Source organism: Alosa pseudoharengus, unplaced genomic scaffold (assembly GCF_046254945.1).
Source record: "Alosa pseudoharengus isolate Yale_2024_CS ecotype anadromous, Long Island Sound unplaced genomic scaffold, YU_APseudo_1.1 YU_APseudo_1.1_scf_20, whole genome shotgun sequence".
NCBI lineage: Eukaryota > Metazoa > Chordata > Actinopteri > Clupeiformes > Clupeidae > Alosa > Alosa pseudoharengus.
The window spans coordinates 21,326,734-21,339,765 of record NW_027468664.1 but is presented as its reverse complement, the minus strand read 5'-3'; the positions used below and the strand labels follow the sequence as shown (position 1 = coordinate 21,339,765).

Below are 13,032 nucleotides of genomic sequence, written 5' to 3'. Positions count from 1 at the left end.
ATCTATAAACTAAACTAAACTGTCGGTCATTAAGAAAACCTAATGATTGTGTCGTTATAGCTTTGTGTAAGCCAGACATCAGCAACGTTCATTTTACACGACCAATCACTCTCGTGGCTGCCTGCGCTTTCCCTGTCGTCACGGCTGCAACTTTCGCACTCGTTTGTGCTTTTTAGCGCCGTGTTCATCAGATCCCGGGACACCCATCTGATCCTCCATGGACCATGTCAACAATGAATGAAAATTAGCTTATTATTAACGAGTGTTATCAATTTGAGCGAGTATGCTACACATAGGCCTACATTTTTTTCTAAACATACAGGACCGCTGCAGACAATGACCTGCCAACCACCATAATGTATAATGAACTTGCTGTCCTCGGTTTCGGCATGCACATGCTTAGTCTAATGATTCAGTGACAATATAGGCTACTCAAGTGAATAAAGCAATTAGCCTAATAAATAAAATATTTGTCTCACTCAGTACATATAGGCCTACATCTCGTAAATTGGTGAGCCATAGAATATCCCAGCGTCACGATTATTATATTTCAAGATTCCAATCTATCCCACCTAAATATGAAACGTTATTTCTACTGACATGCTTCCTGGTGACATAAAAAAACAAATGGTTTCCCTTGATAAGGCTGACATAAGAGACATAGGCTATGCATTATACTTTCCCAGACAAAAACAAGATATAGGATGTATAGATTACAATGACAAATTCAAGGTCTCAAAGGGTTAATGCTTCTTTCCAATTTTTTTTATAATTAGTGAGTGAGTGCACCCCCCCCCCCACCCCCCCCCCCAATCTCACTCCAAGCTGAGCTCAAAACTTGAGAACCCTGCCCCAGTATGCTGCTCTTATTCAATTGATGCAAGTTATGGTGTAACACCAGAGACTTTCTAATGTGGAGACACAGCACTCAAAAAATCCTCCATAGAAATGCATGGGGCTAGTTTGCAACGCCAATATGGCCGTTGTCTACACATATCCCACCCCTTCCTCGCCAAAATGTCGACATGTGTATACATTGAGCGAATCATGTGGTGTGAGTTGACTACTTTGAGCCAATTATGTGCTGTGTTGTGCACAGTATTGGGAAGAATACTTTTAAAATGTAATCAGTTACAGAATACAGAATACATCCCCTAAAATGTAATTTGTGACGTATTCCGTTACATTACTCCATCTAAGTACCGTATTCTAAATACTTGGATTACATAAGCGCTGTTTTACATTTTATCAAGTGGGAAATCAAGCTGCTATTTCAGTTTGTAAAACCCACAGGCGATGTCAGCAAAAAACCCACAACTTAACTTTATAGGATAAACTGAAACATTATACATTTTGTTAATGCACAAGATCATCTCACAGAAATATTAGAATTTCAGTTCAAAAAGCCCAGAAATTCATGAGAAGGATTCTAAAAGTAACCCCTTATAATGGCCAAAGTAACTGTATTCTGAATACCACTCATTGAAAATGTAACTGTAACTAAATACAGTTACTCATATTTTGTATTCTGAATACGTAATCCCGAATACATGTATTCAGTTACTCTCCAACACTGGTTGTGCAGACATTGTGCCAATCATGTGTTGTGAACTCGACACTGGAGCACGGTTGGTGTGGTGAAGCCTTGCGCACGCGCATTTCTGCTGAATAGGATGCCCGATGAGTACCCAAAAAGCGTTGCAATATGGCCGCCGAGTGGAGGGACATGCCTAAAAGGACTTTGGTATTTTTTTTTTGTTTTTTTGGTCTCGGTCTTGGTCTCGGTCTCGTCTCGACTTTGTCTTGGTCTTGACTCAGTCTGTCTTGGCCTTGGTCTCGTCTTGGTCTCGGTCTTGATACCCTCTGGTCTTGGTAGTGTCTTGGTCTCGGTTTAGGCGGTCTTGACTACAAGTCTAGTAACTACAACTATTATAACCGACATTACACATTCTAGCATTCACTCGCACTGCATTCTGGGAGACACTCATTCAACGTTAGACATGTACATCCACCGACGCTACAGTATGTTCATAGGGGTGGACAGTTAGCCTAGAAATCTAGACGCACCCTAGCGGCGGCAAATTAATTTGCTCAGCCTGTACGTCTAGTATCAAACCATAGGAATTTCTATTGGCTGACGCCGTGGACCTCATCCAATCACAGCGCTCTATTTTGTTAGAGAGTTTTAAGGCGGGCTTAACAGGATAACGACAGTCCTGCGACGGTGAACAACAAGGAAGGTGGCTATGGCGAACTAAGAGCGGTTGTTTGAATCGGCGTTGGCGTCAACTTTGGAGGAGTTGGACTTGTGCTTTTCTTTGAAAGTAGAGCAACACAATGCACTTAAGTCATTCCTTTCGAAGAAGGATGTATTTGCCGTTTTGCCGACCGGATACGGATATGGTCGTAGCGCTGGCCTATTGCATGCCTAGGCAGTTTGAAAGACAATTCTCTGCCCGCCCCTTGGATTAAGCGAGGTGAATGGTTCGATTCCAGACTATACATTTCAATGATATAGGATGGCCCGCCAGGCTAGTGGACAGTAACAAATGTAGCCTACTTCAATATACTATAGATATGTTTAGTGACTATCTGTACATTAGATGAGTGGCTATAGCCTACTACCTACCTACATTGCTGGTAGCCTACATTTTGGAACAGTTATAGCTACATGAACTAATTATCTTTAATGTCTTCCCTATCATATAGTTTGTAGCCTATATAGGCTTGTGTATGAATATGACGACGTTTTGTAGCCTATACATTTCTGTCAGTCTACAGTCTTTTAGTCCATGAACTATTTAACACTGGTATTGTTTAAACATTGGACAATAACCTCCACCATCATCAAACATGTTCTGAATACCTTCTTATTCCGCATGGCACAGTCCTCTTTACCGTGATCACAGAATTCATAGTTTAGCCACCTCTAATTTACCACTACACCGCTGGTCAGAGTCAACAATGCACTGCAAAAAGAATGTGTGTGTGTGTGTATGTGTATGTGTGTTATGTGCTTTATCCTCATTCTTCATTCATTTTATGTATTTTATAGCATTTTAAATAATGTTAAGCCTCCTCGCAATGTTTCTTTATAGTAGTTGTAATGCATGTAATGTTATGGAATGTCAAGTGTATTTCAAGTACTGCAACCTGTCAACTACTGTATGTGTGATCAACCTTTCTCTATCAGAAAGCGTCGGCAAACCAGTAATCGATCCCTCCCGAGAGGGAGACCAGAGTACTCTCACCTGTGAAGGAAAAGCCACAGAGTATACAGTAGTAACTACAGCTGGTGGTCAGCAGATAATGCGTCGTTGGCTGCTGGGGACCAGCTGAGGGTCAACAAGACCGGCGACCCAAACAGGGGGTACAAGTGTACACTACACAACCCTGTCAGTGAGCAGACCAGTAACACTGCGCTTGAGGAAGAGTTGTTTCCCGCAGGTGAGCTTCAGAGGAGCAGGTGTGTGTGTGTGTGTGTGGGGCAGGGCCGTAGTCACCATAAACATTGAGGGGGACGTGTCACCCCCCAATATTCAAATATGACCAAAATGCCCCCCCCCCCCCCAAAATACGGAAAATAAAGAAAGAAAAAAGCGCTAGACTAGGCCTACAGGAAACCAACACGCATCTGAAATGTAATCAAACGTAAATAACACACAAATTAGTGACCTAGTGATGGTTCCAGAGTAGCCTACACCGCTGAATGGTTTGTCCTAGTGGTTTTCCGTTTTTTGATAGTGGCGTGCGCTGTTAAAAGCTTCCATTTTTGTGGTGAGGTAGGGCTGTCAACAATATCGCAAAAGTTACCGGTACAATTTTCACAAAACTTGTTGGAAAGGTGTAGCACAGGCTAAGGACATCCCATACATTTTTGGAGCCGATCAGACTCAAAGGGAACTTTGAAACATTTTCCATATTGTAGCCTATTCTCGCAATGATTGCAAAAGTGAAACGTTTTATTTTAAATGATGAATTTGTGCAAGCCTGTGTCATTCATTTCTTTCACATGTTTTTCAACATAAATAATGCATTCATATGCTAGTAGTAATGCCAGAAATTACCGTTTAGGCCTCTTAGAAATGGTTGTTGCATCTTGCATATTATTTAGATGTGCGCTCAATCGCGCATCCATGCAGGCAAAACGTAGGATTCAAATGTGGCAACGGCACACAAGTTGGAAAAAAACGTTTACAATGCACTGGCGATGATAGCCTACAGTTAATGTGAATCGCGGACAATAACTAAAGAGAGGAATTTGCACCTCCATTCACCAATTAAAGGCTGTAGTAGGCCTAGTGTTTCTACATGTTAGCACAAAACGTAATTTCTGTCAGAGGCCAGTCTATAGCCTAATGCAGGGGGTAACGTGAGTCAGACAGAAGAGGGGCCTGTCTTAGTAGCCTATTCCTGAATCCTGTCCCTTTCAAACTACGTTAAAATTGTGTGAGTAGCCACCGGCATAATACAATCTAAATTAAAAGACAAAATCTTATTAGGTTATAGGTCCAAACCTATGAGTTAAAAAAAATCTTCAGGTAAGTAACAAGTCAAAGAACCACATTCTGTGTAATATAGAGGTTAAAAAAGATACAAAACAAATGGAGTCATACCACAGGTATGGTATGACTCCACCACAGGTATGGTATGACTCCAGGGATGGATTACTGAATGGGCTTACTGGGCCCAAGAGCTCAGGGCCTCTGTGTGAAGTTGCCTCTTCTCCATCCTTCTCTTCACAAAACTCACCAGAAGTCATCAATTAAAGGGTAATTTTTTTAAAAATAATTAAAAAAATTAATGAAACATCTTCCATGGGAGAATGCCTTAGGACCCCTCTATCTGGAGGAGAGGGGGGGGGGGGGGCATCTCTGCCCAGGGGTTCATAATCCATCCATGCCATGCCTATTTTCGTCAAAAGTTTGGAATACCCTATTTGACTGACTTAACTAACGACTTGTTTGTGATTTCTAATAATATTAGGACATGTATTGAAATTCTGTTTGGGGGTCCCTCAGACCCCACTACAGATTTGGTCCCCCCCAATGTTGACATCATGACTACGGCCTTGGTGTGGGTTGTCCTTTATCCTCTTTCTTGACATGGTTAATTGAATCAACAAAACAAACATACACCACAGACATAACAACTGAAAGGGATATACTAATAATTTACATGCATGTTTTTGTTGATGGATGTCTTCAAGGGGGAAAAAAAGTTGTAAATACTCTAGTGTGTCAGAAATATATTAGTCAAGGTCTTGACTGTGCTGCGAGTTTCTGCTTGTAGAGAAATGCTTTCTTCTCTAAATATAATGTTTCTTTATTTTCCCTCACAGCTGTTCCTGTGTATTGTCCACTCGGTGGGGAAGTTACTTTAAATTCAGTTCAAAAGCCTGCAGCATTGTCTAGCATAGAATGGATATTTAACTCCTCGGATTCAATTGTTCTTTGGAAGAACAACACGTTACATTTTTATCGGGGATTTCAGAACCGCACATATCTGAATACTGAAACCGGCCAGATTACTGTAGGCAGTTTAACAGCCGAAGATGATGGGGTCTATTCAGCCAGGATCAATAACAGAGGCCTGGCAAAAATATACCAGCTGAAAGTCATTGGTGAGTTTATTCCTCTCTGTGTGTGTTTGTGTGTGTGTGTGTGTGTGTGTGTGTATGTGTGTGTGTGTGTGTGTGTGTGTGTGTGTGTGTGTGTGTGTGTGTGTGTGTGTGTGTGTGTGCGCGTATGCGTATGTGCGTGTGTGTGCGTGTGTGTGCGCGCGCGTACATGCATGTTTCCATTTGTGTATATCTCACGCTTCTCTAGTGCATCTCAAACCAAATATCACTCAGTCCTGATCTGCCACTGACTGTTTGTGTGCTGATCTGCAAGACTGAGAGCTTCCATCATAAAGTGTGTGTTTGTGTGTGTCTGTGTGTCTGTGTGTGTCTGAATGTTTCCACTTGTGTATATCTAACTCCAACATTTGCACGGTTCCTGTGCTCCCATTAATCTCTTTCCTTAATTTCAATTAGCACCTGTGTCCAAGCCAACAATAACCTCGTCCTGTTCTGCCACTGTTTGTGTGCTGACCTGCAAGACTGAGAGTGCTAAAGTCCAGTGGTGGATTGGTGGTGTATGGCAAGAAGGGTCAGCCAATCTCACTGTTGAGAAGGAAGTCAATGAAGACCAGAGCTTCAGCTGTAGAGTCAGTAACCCTGTCAGCAGCGAGACCAGTGATCACATCTTTGTGAACAATCTGTTTCACTATGGTGAGTTTGTTGGAGATGTTAATTTTCTGATGGTGGTGTGTGTGTGTGTGTGTGTGTGTGTGTGTGTGTGTGTGTGTGTGTGTGTGTGTGTGTGTGTGTGTGTGTGTGTGTGTGTGGTGTGTGTGTGTGTGTGTGTGCATATGAAGATAGTAAGATCAAGTCAGTTGAACCATGGGTGGATGTAGAGGTTCCAATAGCTTCAATAGCTTCAATAAGTTCAATAAGCTTCAATAATTTCTTCTGTGGCTGATTTCATTATGTGTGTACTTACTCCTCTTCCACAGGTCTGGAAACCTGGAAGATAATTGTTATTGTGATTGCCGTGGTTTGCATAGTAGCAGTGATAGGCCTACTGGCATACATCATACATACTCTTAACAGTCAATCCCAACTTCTACCGCATGTTCTTATTATTTTTGTTTTCAGATACACTGATGACGCTGTGGAATAAAAAGATGTGAATTTTGAAGTAAAGGAGTTCAAGGGTCTTCACTTTTTATTGTATGGTGCGATGGAGGTAGCATAGTGCTTAAGGAGCTGGGCTAGCATGCAGTAACCAGAAAAGTTGTGGGTTCAGTTCCTGGCTTTCACAGTTGTACCCTTGAGCAAGTCACTTAACCCCTAGTTGCCCTGGGGAAACTGACCCTTGTGATAAAAGCGTCTGCTAAATCAGGGATTCCCAAACTGTGGTATGTGTACCACCGGTGATACACAAGCTTCCACTAGGGGGTACGTGAGATGTCGGAAAGGTGTTAAAAAAATATATTATAAAAAAATCTTAAGCCTATGTTCTCTTTGTTCTTTGTGTTTCATAATGTTTCACACTGTTTGTTTAGTGTGAGAGCTTATAGACCAGTGCACGTGTTTAGTGTGAGAGCTTATAGACCAGTGCACGTTTTTAGTGTGAGAGCTTATAGACCAGTGCACGTGTTTAGTGTGAGAGCTTATAGACCAGTGCACGTTTTTAGTGTGAGAGCTTATAGACCAGTGCACGTTTTTAGTGTGAGAGCTTATAGACCAGTGCACGTGTTTAGTGTGAGAGCTTATAGACCAGTGCACGTGTTTAGTGTGAGAGCTTATAGACCAGTGCACGTTTTGATTTTGTTATTTGTTATCATGTAGCATCATGTATCATGTAATTAACCCTTAAAGGTGTAGGTTTTTGAACGTTCTAAGTTCCGCAACAATTGAAGGTTCTAAAATTCTATGTTGAATTCAATGAACCCAGATATTCTTTAGAACGTTCATTTCTCAACATTCCCGTCACACTGGTGTGACGGTACTCCTTTAAGGGTTAGGGACTGCTAGATCATCTTTCTCAGCATTCACGCCTCTCTCTGAGAATGAAGTATCTAGACTCCTGACATGCAGCCGTCCTACCACATGCTCGCTGGACCCTATACCTACGAGCCTACTTCAGTCCATCAGCCCGACCATCGCACCAGCTATCACACACGTGATCAATGCCTCGCTAACCTCCGGCACATTTCCAACAGCATTCAAAACGGCCCGGGTAACACCGTTACTTAAGAAAGCTTCTCTCAACCCTGCTCAAGTCGAGAACTACCGCCCTGTCTCACTCCTGCCTTTCTTATCCAAAGGCATTGAACGAGCAGTCTCCAAACAGGTCTCTGACTTCCTTTCACAGAACAACCTTCTGGATCCAAATCAGTCTGGGTTCAAAAGCGGCCACTCTACCGAAACGGCTCTGCTGTCTGTAACAGAAGCCTTAAAAGAAGCCAGGGCGACCGCTCGGTCATCAGTACTCATTCTGCTTGACTTATCGGCTGCCTTTGACACGGTTAATCACCGTATCCTTCTCTCTATACTCGCTAACATGGGAATCTCCGGTTCTGCTCTCTCCTGGTTTGAATCCTACCTCACAGGACGCTCGTTTAACGTATCATGGCTTGGTCAGCTATCTGCACCTCATCATCTCACCACAGGGGTCCCCCAGGGCTCAGTACTGGGCCCCCTTCTCTTTGCTATCTACACCACCTCCTTGGGACAGATTATCCGTTCGCATGGCTTCTCATACCACTGCTATGCAGACGACACACAGCTCTATCTGTCCTTTCCACCTGATGACCCCTTGGTTTCAGCACGGATCTCGGATTGCCTCTCAGACATAGCTACATGGATGAAGGCACACCACCTCCAGCTGAACCTCTCAAAGACTGAACTGCTGGTCCTCCCAGCTAAACCTACCATACACCACGACATCAACATCAAATTTGACTCTCTGTCTGTTTCACCTACCAGGACTGCAAGAAATCTAGGAGTTGTTCTCGACAACCAACTAAACTTCTCAGATCATGTTGCCTCAGTCGCCCGGTCATGCCGTTTCGCACTCTACAATATACGGAAAATCAGGACTTACTTAAATCAAGATGCCACCCAACTTCTGGTTCAGGCAATAGTCATCTCACGACTCGACTACTGCAACGCCCTCCTGACAGGTCTCCCAGCCTGCGCAGTGAAACCACTTCAGATGATCCAGAACGCGGCGGCGCGCCTGGTCTACAACCAACCCAAGAGGGCACATGTTACCCCGCTACTCATCCAGCTACATTGGCTACCTATGGCGGCCCGCATCAAATTCAAGGCTCTAACGCTTGCCTACAAAGTAGTCTCCGGTTCTGCTCCCACCTACTTGAATGCCTTCATACAGACATACGCTACCTCCAGACCGCTGCGCTCCTCAGACGAACGACGTCTAGCTCTACCTCCGGTACGCTCAGGCCAATCCAAACTTTTCTCATCTGTTGTTCCTCGCTGGTGGAACACACTGCCAGCTCCTACTAGGGCAGGGACATCCCTCTCCATTTTCAAAAAACTCCTGAAGACCCAGCTCTTTAGAGAACATCTCCTCTCATAGCAACACTTACAACAAGTCTTGCTGATCCTAGCACTCACCAGCCGTCTTAAACTGACACGTAACTGTTAAAAACAGCACTCACTGATGCACTTATTCTTACTGTACTCTAATGTTTTTTAAATTGTCCTAATATTGTTGAGAATTGCTCTAAACTTAAACTGTTTACCATGTTGTTAGTCGCTTTGGCTAAAAATGCGTCAGCCAAATGTAATGTAATGTAATGTAATGTAATGTAATGTAAAATGATGCCTGGAATGTGTCAATAGAATGTGTTAATGTTTTTATGTGTCGGATGGTGGGGGTACGCGAGTCGAGTCAGGATGTAGGTGGTGGTACGTGGGGAAAAAAATTTGGGAACCGCTGTGCTAAATGAATAAATGTAAAAATGTAATATGGGTACAGGGATATTGGTGCCATTTCTTCCAACTTTTTTATTTGATGTGATTTTTATGTGCCCAGAATTTCCATGTAATGCTATTGTTACGTCCCTGTGTGTTTTGTATCAGTGTCTGCTTGCTTTGTTCTGTGTTCTGTGTTTTCCGTTTATTTCAGACGGTCCCATGGGCTAATGACGCTAAATGGCCTACAGGGTGATTGAGGCACCACCCTTTTAAAATGAATGTGTTATGTGATGCACATTTTTGAACTTTTGGGGTTTTGGGTTACTGCTGCTCTGCCACACGCTCCAGCAATGCCGCCACTCCCAGTCCAGTGATGCCGCTCCTGCCCGCTCTCAGAGTGAGAGTCTGAAAGCCGGGGACTATGGGCCTTTCGAGGCCTTTTGTTGGAGCTTTGTTTTGCAGCCTTAGTTTTTTGCTATCATACTATTTGTGTTAATAAATACTTTAAATTTACCCTGGTTATTTTCGGTTTATGCCATCTCCAACATTTTTGTTCATGTTCCATAACCCCAAGACCGGGACATGGCACTATCTAAACTAAGGTGCTGATAAGGTTGCTTGTAGCGTGTCACTGCTTACAGTTTAACAGTTGAAAGTATTTCATGACACCCTGGAGGAAATGGCCTGCTTTTTGTGTTGAAAGAATTAGCTAGAACATTTGTGTAATACAATACTCTCCACTAAATTTGTATGGAGGAAGTGGCAGCTTGCAGGTGAAACATAACCAAGTGTAAATGATTGCAACAATCAGATATCCTCATCTACCACTTGTGAAAAAACACACATCACTCAGTTTCCACTCTCTTCTCTTTAAACACTCTTTTCTCTTTTAAAACACGATAAATAGACAACATTTGTTCAGGGTTAAAATGTATTGTGAGAATAGTGTAGTCACGCAGCAGCGTGCAGGGAGCAGTGAGGGGTTAGGTGACTTGCTCAAGGGCCCTTCAGCCCTGGATGTGGGCGTGAGAGAGCAGTGCTCAACCATTTACCCTGCCCACATTTTTCCTACTCGTCAGGGCTCGAACTGGCAACCTTTCAGTTCTAAGCCCAAAGCCCTAACCAGTAGGCACATAATAATAAGCCCAAAGCCCTAACCAGTAGGCACATAATAACCCCACATAATAACAATATTTTACCTATCAGAATCCGGCTGGTTTTCTCTCTGTCTGTTTAATTCATATGATTCTGACACCAACTAAAAATGGTATCAGATGTTAATCTTTCTGCAGTATTAAACAAATACCAGTAAAACATGCCCTCTATGGTTGGAACTAGATTAGAACAGACCTCTTCCGGGATGCTGCTTATTTTGGGGATTTCCCTGGGTGGGTATTTGTTTCCTAGGAGGCATTAGTCATGTACATATGACTAATACTGTGAAATGACTGCCTGCATTTAATTGAAATATGTTGTGTGATGACTACGGACATCTTTTCTGTTTCATTAAGGACTAAGACAGCTGCAGACGTCAAGGAACAGGCCGTGCTCTGTTGTGTTGTTCGTTGTGGTAGTATTTCAAATACTTAGCCTAACTGTGACTTACTTTTCTTTATTTTTCTCCAGAGAGACAGACAGACAGAGAGAAAGAGAGAGAGAGAAGATTGGTTGAGGTTACCAAACTAGTATCTGGTGTCTGTCCCCACTGCTCAAACTTGTTGATTGGCAAAGTGTTTGATACCCAATGCCCTGAGCTCTGTACTGTGACTGGAGTCTGCCCCCTAGTGGCTCATGCAAAGAACTCTTGAAGCCATTCCGCAATCAGATTTAAATGGAAAATGAACAGCATGTTTTTTAAATCTAAAAATGAATTAGTTATGTGAACCCTTCTATCACCTCTAATGACAATGGATATGAGTGGCAGTCAATGGGAAATTTGGTGTTTCTCTCCTCTTTCAGCTGTTTTAGCTTCAAACAGACAAACCTCAGGGAGGAGCCTGTGCAATATACCCTCCTGCTATGGGAAAGAGCCACCCAGTGGACACACATGTTGTTTAGTAGTAGACCAGGAGGGTATTCCAAGTATGTGGTTTAGTGGCAAACCTGGGTAAGTTAACTAAGAGTAAGTGGGAAACCTCTTACAACAAGAGCCCTATATGGGATTGTTTTGTTAGGAGAATGAAGCCATACAGCTCTTCTATTAGGAGGTTCACCACTTACTCTGAGTTAACTTACCCAGGTTTGTCACTAAACCACGTACTTGGAATACCCCCCAGGTTTGATCTCAGTGTTTCTGTAGCCAGTGCTGTACCTTGTGTCATATTTGTTCACAGAGATCAGAGATAATTCCTTAAATGCAGCATAACATACAGTACCTGTGCAAGATAGGCCTGTCTAACTAGGTAGCTATCCAAGTTAAAAATAAAAAGTTATTGAAATGTTTATTTATCTTAGCAACTGTCCTATAACCGCACAAATTTAGGAGCAAGGGTCTTTTTTAATCTACACGTTTGCATGTGAGTTCGCTATTGCATTTGTCAACCTGTTTGCAAAAGGTTACTATCTCAACAGCTTGCAAACCTTGTGTTTGTGTTGGATTGTACAGTTATTTTGGAGCCTACTGATAAGGCATCTACAGATAGGTTACCAAATAAGAGGCCCTGTGAGGAAGTGCTCAACAGCCCCCTATACTGGAGATACTAGTATGTTAGAGGAACTACTACGGTTAGGAACGTCTGTACGGTGCATTGACCTTTTAGAGAAAACACACTGTTTCTTGCAGTTACACAGAAGAGATACACTCTTCACACACACACACACACACACACACACACACACACACACACACACAGTCAAATAAGTCCTAAGTGCATTAGGTATACTCATGATGACACACCCATACACACTCACAGGAGAATAGGAGGCACAGATAAATAATGCATACACATTTGTCCAAACGTTGTAAGTCTGTGACGCATACATACATACATACATACATAAATACATACATACATACACATATGGCCAGCACTTCTATACTTCACTGCAATGGGAGAATGGTCAAATATTGTTCACCCACTGACAAAACCTGTGGCTTCAAAGTGCAAGTCCCATTTAGGGCCTGTTTATGGGTCATCCTGTGGTCTCTGGGTGAAAACGACATGGTCACTAGAATTTCACTGAACCACTCTTGGGCATAATGGCCTTTATGAAGATAAAAATAGCAGAAAAACCCATCCATGCAACATGAAAACACCCACATGCATTTAGGCCATGCTATCTCTCTCTCTCTCTCGCACGCAAAAACACACACATACACACAGCGAGATATAGGGGGAGGGAGGGAGAGGGTAAGAGATACATTAAATACATGCAACAGAGGACACCCACTCAGATGTATGCGCATGTGGACTCATTGTGCTGTGTGGTACAGCACAGGAGATGAGAGTGGAGGGTGGAAGGTGGGGTAGGTGTGTGTGTGTGTGTGTGTGTGTGTGTGTGTGTGTGTGTGTGTGTGTGTGTGTGTGTGTCTGTGTGTG

General features: G+C 42.9%; 1 long non-coding RNA gene across 1 annotated transcript; it reads left to right on the top strand.

Moving 5' to 3' along the window:
* Positions 1 to 2,562: 2,562 nt before the first annotated feature.
* LOC143136252 (uncharacterized) lies at positions 2,563 to 7,411 on the top strand. Its single transcript, XR_012989281.1, has 4 exons — positions 2,563 to 3,447; positions 5,342 to 5,623; positions 6,038 to 6,274; positions 6,559 to 7,411. It is a non-coding gene; the product is annotated as an uncharacterized LOC143136252 (long non-coding RNA).
* Positions 7,412 to 13,032: the final 5,621 nt, after the last annotated feature.